General features: G+C 34.6%; 1 pseudogene; it reads left to right on the plus strand.

The window, feature by feature from the left end:
* The first annotated feature begins 362 nt into the window (after positions 1 to 362).
* On the plus strand, positions 363 to 1,660 carry LOC107505936 (annotated as a pseudogene).
* The last annotated feature ends 8,033 nt before the right edge of the window (positions 1,661 to 9,693 follow it).

The following is a 9,693-nucleotide window of genomic DNA, read 5'->3' on the forward strand; positions in this document are numbered from 1 at the left end:
GAACAATTTAGTATGTAATTTTTGGTTGACTTTTAGAACATTGTATTTGTAAGACAACCTTGAAAGGCTACATAATCTCTCACCCAAAATATGCCTCTTTGGCATAGAATTATCTTGAGCTGATTATTGTGAGAAATAGCAGATACAGGAAAAGCTCTGAAAGCAAAGTAGAAGTTACTCTGTTTTTGCACCAGACATTTATATTTATAAAGGGAATCTCCATTTGTAAGGGTGTCTTCCATTCTTTACCAAGAGCAGAAAGGTGAATTCTCTCTTAGACAGCTTGTTAGTCTGTCAGTGGGAGTTCCTCGTCACTGTTCCTTATCCTCTTCCAGCCCCACGGATCCCTGCAAATCTCATTCATGTGTCAGTGCATCTCCATCCATCGTGGCCAGGCTAATGTCCAGATTGGCAATGCCTGCTGGAAGCTCTACTGTCTGGAACATGGCATGCAGCCTGATGGTCAGGTGTCAAGTAACAAGACCATTGGTGGAGGTAGATGGCTCTTTCAACATTTTGTTTGATGAGACAGGTGCTGGCAAACATGTACCCAGGGCAGTGTTTGTAGACCTGGAACCTACAGTCATTGATGAAGTTTCCACTGGGACCTAACGCCAGCTCTTCCACCCCGAGCAGCTTATCACAGGCAAGGAAGATGCTGCCAGTAACTAAGCCATTGGCAAGTGGATTATTGACCTTGTCTTGGACCAAATTCGGAAGCTTGCTGACCAGTGCACAGATCTTCAGGGCTTCTTGGCTTTCTATAGCTTTGGTGGAGAAATCGGTTCTGGGTTCACCTCCCTGCTGATGGAATATCTCTCTGTCAATTATGGCAAAACGTCCAAGCTGGAGTTCTCCATTTACCCAGCACCCCAGGTTTCCACAACTGTAGTTGAGCCCTACAACTCCATCCTCACCACTCACACCAACCTGGAGCACTCTGATTGCTCCTTCATGGTTGACAATGAGGCCATCTATGAGATCTGTTGTAGAAAACTTAATATGAGTGCCCAATCTTGACTGCCTTATTAGCTAGTTTATGTCCTCTATCACTACTTCCCTGAGATTTGATGGAGCCTTGAATGTTGACTTGATAGAATTCCAGACCAACCTGGTGTCCCTCATCCACTTCTCTCTGGTGACCTATGCTCCTGTCACCTCTACTGAGAAAACCTACCATGAACAGCTCACTGTAGCAAAGAGCACCAATGTGTGCTTTGAGCAAACCAATTAAATGGTAAAATGTGACCTTTACCATGGTAAATATATGGCTTGCTGCCTGTTGTACCATGATGACATGGTTCCCAAAGATGTCAATGTTGCCATTGCCACCATCAATACCAATCATACAATCCAGTTTGTGAACTGGTGCCCCACTGGCTTCAAAGTTGGCATTAATTACCAACCTCCTACTGTGGTACCTGGTAGAGACCCAGCTAAAGGAGCATGAGTTGTGTGCTTGCTGGGCAACACCACAGCTATTTCTGAGGCAAGACTACAAGTTTGACTTGATGTATGCCATGTGTGCCTTTGTCCACTAGTATGTGGGTGAGGGCATGGAGGAAGGAGAGATTTTCTGAGGCCCTTTGAGAAGAATTTTGAGGAAGTTGGAGCAGATAGTGCTGAGGGAGAGGATGAAGGTGAAGGTGAAGAGTATTAACCTGTCTGCTGTAATGTTACACTCCAGGGTCTTAAGATTTTCTTATTTTTGTTATGTGAAGTTTCCATTATGTCCTTAACTTGTCAATAAGGCTGATATATTTTTAACGTTAAAAAAAAAAAGAACAGAAAAGTAGCTAAATCACAAGAAACTCTTACTGATGGACAGTAAGAGTTTAAATCTGTATAAAGAATCTTGCTCTTATTTACCATACTTGTTCTAGGAGCCTCCTCAATATTGGTTTCCCACATTTTTCTTTCTTTTGTCTTTAGTTGAACATGAACTCTAAGCAGGAGTTCTATGAGAGCCTCATTTTCTCTGGGTATCTCCCATGTACACATGAGGTATAGTATGCATGTTAGTACATTTGTGTTTGTTTTTTCTCTTATTAATCTGTGCATTATTACAGGGGTCTCAGCCAAGAACTCTGAAGTGTAGAGAAAAAATTGTTGTTTTTTTTTCTCCCAAGCAACCTAAAGGTATTCTTTCAAATATGGAAGACATCACTCAAACTGAGCTAAATAAAAAAACAAATAAATAAATAATTACTAATAAAATCATCTGGATTAAAACTAGATGAATTAGCAGTTAATCAAAAATAAAAAAAATTAGACTCTTCTTTCATTTTTTTTTGTTCTATTAGTTTAAGGTTAATGCTTCTATAGAGTACTTCTTGAGTAAAATTTTAATTATCTGTGTCCTGTTTGTTTCCAGATTAAAATGCTAGGTTGTTAAAGAAAATAACTTTGCTACATTTAGACTATTTTATGCCTAGAAACGTATTTAGAAAATGAATAAATGTCTACTGTTATATTTTAGTTATAATTCTAGTAAAATATTTGATGGTTACCCCCAGCTGTATTGTAAGTGATTTAAAGTCCAGAATGCTATGTTATTCTTTTAGGAGACAAATAAATTATCCTGGTTGACTTATATTTCTATACAATTGCATGGTCTAATTTATATGCCACTAAAACTATTGTGATGACATTTGATTGTAACTGTAGGGAACTAAAAATTTAACTAGCATCAGCCTTAATTCATAATTTCATTAAGGAAATTGTTGAACACTGTATGTACCACACACTTCATTAGGAATTATAAATTAGGAATGAAACCATAAGTAGAATTATCCCTGTCTTCAAAAAGCTATGCATCATTTTATTCGAGAGTGAGGTATATGAGAGTAAACTAATAATCACAAAACAATAATATATGCTAAAATATAGTTAGGAACAATAACTATGACAGAACAAGTATGGTTCATTTAACCCAAGACAGTGAAGAGGTGTCATCCAGAAAGGGCCTCCTAGAGATGTTGATATGTCAGCTAAATAGTGGAGGGTTGCTCAGAGTAAGCCAATAAAAAAAAAAATGAGTTCGTGAATTCCAAGCAATGAAAAATTACCTTCGAAGTCACAGAGATAAGAAAGAGTGCATGATACTTTCAGAGAAATTCTAACAAAAGAGTTAAGTTTGATACATACATTGAAAAAGGGAGATGGGCTGGAAGCAGAAGTGAGATCATGATAGGTTATATGTTACCTAAATTTGTTGAATTATATCCTGAAGGAGAATTTTCACCTATTTAATTATAAGATTTTGCAAAGTCTCATGAAATCTCATTCTTCAAGTCCCATAGACCTCCTCAAATCTTACTATTCAGCCTTCTTCCCCTGAAGAATTTATTTACCTTCTAATTTTTTTCTCAATTTTTTGTAGATTGCCAGAAGAAATGAGATAATGTGGTTCTTTCAGGATAAAATGCCAGGCATGCAGTTACAGTTTGTAACAAATATTCCATTTGGTGTTTCATTAGAGAGAAAGTATTACTATAGGCTTCGCCTTTTTAGATGCTAATCTGATATATTTAAATAAGAGGAACTGTGCGTTGCGGCGGTGTGGGTGGGGGATAGCCTCATTTCAGATTCAGCAATGAATGACTTTGAGAACAGTATGATAGACCTTCTTGAACACTCATGATATTAAAGTCCCTCAGTTGTAAACCCAGTTGCTCAAACTCCCAACTCAAGTGACATCACCTACCAACTTCTGTTTTGTATGCTGTTTTTTACAGTTTTCATATAACAGTGTTAAATTTTTGGGAGTTTCCTATATGTCTGACTTTCAACATTAACCTTTAGGCTATCAAACTGCTTAAATTAAGTATGATAATATACTTTTAGATTATTATATTGCTTAAATTATGTACTATAAAATATCAATAAACAATCAGACTTTAAACACAATCGTACCCTTTCTGTAGCATGTAGAGAAAATTCTCTACTAACATGCCTTATATTACAAAGCTACTGGAATGTATTTCATATGATTTCTCACTTGGTTTTCATTTTAGACAAAAAGAGAGCTAAAGGCTCTTTTGTAGCAATATGTATAAGTATGATTTAAGGCCTTGTTCCTAAGGCAGAAAAGGAAAATATAGGGACAATTATTGATCTCCGTAAGAAATAAAGAAAATTTGAGTTTGGGAGAAATTTGAGTTTGGGAGAAATTTTATCTTAGCCAACTTTGTTAACATTACAAAGGCTAACAAATGCCATGCAATATAAAGCCTCAATGAAAATTTATTAAGTTGTTTTGAGCCATTTTCACGTGTGAGTTTCTCCTTTAACATCCTTGAATCTTCCATTTTTTGTAAATTCTACCACATGTATATCAAGGTCACATAGTTTGGGAAAACTAGGAAGGTTTTTATTTGTTTCTTCATCATTCTAAAGGTAGAATGCAATTTACATTGTGTGTGTGTTTGTGTGTGTGTGTGTGTGTGTGTGCGCGCGCGCTTGTAGGAGCATAGCTGGAACTATGCAGATGAGTAAGAATAAAACTACTTTATGCTGTTTGCTTTTTAAAATATATCCCCCACCACTACTACCACACACACAAAGCAAATACTACTTGTTTATTGTATTACCGAACTAAATTATCTCTTCTTTCTTTATTGTAAATATTACCATTTGGCTCTGTTGCTCTTTTTCTCTCCTTCCCTCCCACTCTCCTTTCTTTCTTTCTTTCTTTCTTTCTTTCTTTCTTTCTTTCTTTCTTTCTTTCTTTCTTTCTTTCTTTCTTTCTTTCTTTCTTTCTTTCATAGCATTATAACATTATATAAGGTTTATTTGTACAACATTATAATTTGATATCTGTATATAGTATATTGAGTTCACCATCAAAAGTCTAGTTTCTATCTGTCATCATACATTTGACCCCCGTTAGCCATTTTGCCCTCTCTCTACCCTCTTTCCCTCTGGTAAACATCTGTTTGTCATCTGCCTCTATGAGTTTGTATTTGATCGTTTGCTTGCTTTTTGTTTTTGTTTTTATATTCTACGTACGAGTGAAACCATATGGCATTTGTTTTTTTCCATTTAATTGATTTGATTTAGCATAATACCCTTGAGATACATACAATATATGCATGTTATAGCAAATGGCAGGATTTCACCATTTTAATGGCTGAATAGTATTTCAGTGTATATATATAATTTTCTTTACCTTATCTTTATTATTTACGTTTGTTCACTTTTAAGAAAAAACTGATTTTTTTTTTTCTGGGAGAAGAAAATAGATTTTCCACATCAAGTGTTACATTTATGTATTTGTGGTTTTAATACTGGTCTACATTGGTGAAAATGTAGACATATACTTATTTAACGGGTGTCAAGTCCTCAGCAATAGTAATAAAGGGAGTTCAATGTTTTAAGTTGTCAGTAAGTCTCCCTGTAAGACACGCCCTAGAGGTATAGTAGAAATGAAAGAATCAGGCCGATCTTCTCTAGGCCTATAGTCATTGTTATAAAGTTGAAATAATAGCCTCTCTAAGTTCAATGCATAGCAATATGCAGGGCATGAAGAACTTATTGTAATCTAGTGGAATATTCTCTGAAAATCTCTGGATCTCACCTCCTTAATAGACAGCAGGATTGTACATCTGAGATCCCCATGTGAAGGGGAAGTTAGGCAATTAGTTTGGATCAAAGAGTTTTGAACATACATAATAAAAATTACTTAATTGTTGTTGCAAGATTCTCCAGAGAACTGTCTTCTTATCCTCAAAGAAATGATAGCACTTTAAGAGGATGGCAGAATGGACCTCTTGAACCATGATGGTCATATGGCATACATAATGCTCGAATATTTATTTTTTTAAATTCTTTTTTCCTCAAAGTTGTTGTTGTCATTGTTGTACCCCAGTACACCCTGCCTATCCTGAAACATTTCTCAATCATCTTTGCTTATAATAAATACGAAGAAACAACAATGAAACAATGAATAAAATTTGACTTTTAATTTAGGATGAAAGACTTTGCTGAAAGTGATTTAATTCACTAAATATGAGAGATTAGATTTTGAAATTTCATGGTAGATGTCTTTATTGTTATTTTTATAAACCCATGAAAACTTTCTATTCCCTTACTATCATGGCCAGACTCTCTAGCCCGATTTTCAAAACCCTCAATCACTGGCTACAAATGGCTTACCCTAATTATCCTACAAGTTCACACTGCTTCTGTCCAACTAATTGTTTCATTAATTAGTATATTGTATGGTAATTACTGCCTTAATGTTTGCATCTGGAATGATGCCCTCACCTTTATCGTTTTTTCTTCTCTCTTTTTCATAATTATATTCTGGGCAAACGTAAGTGAACACAACAAAGCAAAGACTTCCAGAAATGCTCTTTTCCATTAAAACAAGGAAAAACTTGCAAAAATGTTTTAAAAATCAGCATTTCAGAATTCTATGGTTCTAAAATTTGTCTGATATTTTTGCCTATCTTAGGACATTTAGAGGCTAAGTTTTAGGCTCTCCCTGTCTAGTCGGAGTTACACACTCAAACATTAATTACCCATGTGGTCCGAGATTCTGTTGCCTCAGAAAGGAATATTGGTATTCCAAGAAGCTACTGAGAGAGGGCTAAGGCCTGAATTTGTAGCCTTCTGGAACCCCTGCCCCTAACTGGTGTGGATCCTAGGGTCTGACTGGTGAGAGCTTTCTGTCTTATTGCTGACACATAGACCAATGAATGAATGATGGAAAAAGGGATGAATAACAGTGTACGCACAATTCTTGCACATACATGTAGGTATAAACTGCTTAGCGGAAGCAAATCAATGAGTATAAAGCTCATGGGCTGTCAACTAAAAATTTAACCTAAAGGCTTACAGCATTTGTTTAAAAAAATGGCTAAATCTTGGTCAGAAGAGTAAGCTTTGTGGAAATTTAACTGCTGTCTTCCTGTCCCCTCCTTTTACTTCCAGTGTGACCTTGCAAACCAACCAATGCAATTATAGTAAAAGCTAGCAGGAGCCAAACAGAGCAAGAATAATGTAGGTGGAGCTCCTGTATAGCCCCATCTTCAGAGAATTGCCATTAATTAGCTTGTATGATTGATCACTGGAGAGCAGTTTCAAGGCTCTCTTTATTTGACTTGACTTGGAACTTGCTTAATAAATAAATCTTTGCTCCCTGTGATATTTTTCAGAGATTTTCAAAAATTTTTCTTAACTTCACAGATTTCTGAGAGGATCCCAGTTGGGAGAAAACAATAAGTCAAACAAAATGCTTAAAAACTAAGCAATGTCCACAAAAGGCTCAAAAATTTCTGGCACATTCCTTTTAATCTAGAAGGTTAGACACATGTAGATGGCTGTGTGCCTGCCCAAGAAAAAGCTGAGATAGATCTAAGCTCTCACCTACCTCTACCTGATGCCGAGTGTGTGTGCAAACAGTAAATAAAGTTTAAGGCAGTGTGGTAAACTGCCTGGATTATTGTTGAAGGTATGTTTTAGCATAGATGCAAAACTCCTCAGGAAAGTTAGGGAAACTCAGTGGTTTCAAGAGTTTAAGGAAATCCCTATCTGATAATTAGTTAATACGACTGCTAACCTAGCTGAACAGAGAATTAATGGGCATACATGATTAAGAATGTACACAGAATTTATAAACAAGCAAACTATAATATCAGCAGCGATATCAACAGGAAACAATAGCAGAACAATCCCTAAGGTGAGGAATAAATTAATTTCCATGTATATTTCACAGTATTATATAAAATGTTTAATTGTTAACAAAAATTATGAGATATGTGAAAAAAACCTGATTAAATTAGAAAGTATAGACTATGCATAGAAAACAAAACCTATCAATAGAAATTGCCACTGAGAAAGCCCATACTCTGAACTTGCTAGAATATATCTTTATATCAATTATATTAAATGTCTCAAGAGCTAAAGGAAATTATGTCTAAGTAAAGAAATGTATAAAATGATGTCTTAACATGTTAATAGAGAATTTAAATAAATATAGAGATTATTTTTTTTTAAAGAATCAAATTCTGGAGTTGAGCAATAAAATAATGAGAAGAAAAATTCACTAGAGAGACTCATCAGCAAATTTGACCAAGAGGAAGAGAAAAATATTAGTAAACTTAAAGATATGTGAACTGAGAGAAACCAGTCTGAAGAACATAAAGAAAAAAAAAAAAAAGGTAGAGGAACAGAACAGAGCTTTAGAGATATGTGGAATGCCATTTAGCATATCAACATATACACAGTAAGAGCCCAGGAAAAAGAAAAACACAGAAAGAGGCTAAAGGAATATTTAAAGAAAGAATGGCTGATTTTTTTTTTTAATTTGAGGAACAACATTAATTTACACATCCAAGAAGCTCAACATTCCAAGTAGTATAAAATAAAAGATATTCCCACCTAGGCGCATCATAAGAAAACTGTCCAAAGCCAAAAAGTCAGAGAATTTTTGAAGCAATTAAAAGAAAATTACTAACCACATACATGTTGCCTTCAATACAATTACCTGCTATTTTCTCACCAAAACCTATAGAGGTCAGGAAACTTTAGGAAAACATTTTTAAAATGCTGAAAGAAAGATTGTCAATCAAGAATTTTATATATTTCAAATTATCCTTCAAGAGTGAAGGATATTTTAAGAATTTTCATAATTAAAACAACTGAAAGAATTTCTTGTTTGTGGAACTGCCGTACAATAAATACTAAGGATATTTCATCAGACTTCAATGGAAAAACACTAGATGGTAACTTGAATTCCCATGAAATAATAGTCTTGATAGGTAACTATAAATGTAAATACAGCATAAATGTATACAATATATTATAATGCAATTTTGTTTTTAATTCTTCTTGTTCTATCAGATTTTTAATAGCTACATCAAGTAATAATTATGCATATGTAGTTGTGGGCATACAAAACGTAAAGCTAAAACAAGTGCAATAAATACAAAAAAGGGGAAATAGAGCTATACAGAAATAAAGTTTTTGTAAAGCATTGAAATTAAGTTGATATTAATTCAAATTAGATTGTTATAAATTAAGATGTTTATTATAATCACAGGACAATCATTAAGAATGTAAATATAAATATAGTAACAGGAATAAAAATGAATTTAAATGATATGCTAGAAAATATCTAATTTAATGTGATGAAACTCTGATCGTGATTTGAAACCTATTTCTTATTTTTTCTCTTCTTTTCTTTAACTATAATTTACAATGAAGCTGGCATTCTCTGAAGTTGCTTTCTTCAACTTTAGAATTACACAGTTTAACAATAAGTCTGATATAATGGAAAGAGATTGGGCTTTGGAGTTAGAGACATCTAATATTCAGTTCTTGCACTATCAGAGGTGTGTTAGATTAGCCCAACATATATCATATCATGGGGTGTTTATTTAACTTCTCTTCATTAAAAAATTAAGGAAGTGCTCTAGACATTGCCATGTTTGGGGAGAATAAATGATACATGGCACGTAATAAGAAGCTGATGCTATTGTTATTGTGGCCTGCCCATTATATTTCAGAACTCATTCTTGCCTTATTCCTATTCTTAATTTTTCATTACTTTTAGTTCTTCTGATTACATCTGGAAGAATGCTTACTAGCTTCCAATGACTTATAGTACATATCAGCGTTAAATTTCTTCAGGAGGCCTTGCCCAGCTTGGATTCTTTCAGGATGTGACAGTGGTGAGTTTCTGGTGAC

The sequence above is a fragment of the Rousettus aegyptiacus genome, unplaced genomic scaffold (assembly GCF_014176215.1).
Source record: "Rousettus aegyptiacus isolate mRouAeg1 unplaced genomic scaffold, mRouAeg1.p scaffold_m13_p_2, whole genome shotgun sequence".
Lineage (NCBI taxonomy): Eukaryota > Metazoa > Chordata > Mammalia > Chiroptera > Pteropodidae > Rousettus > Rousettus aegyptiacus.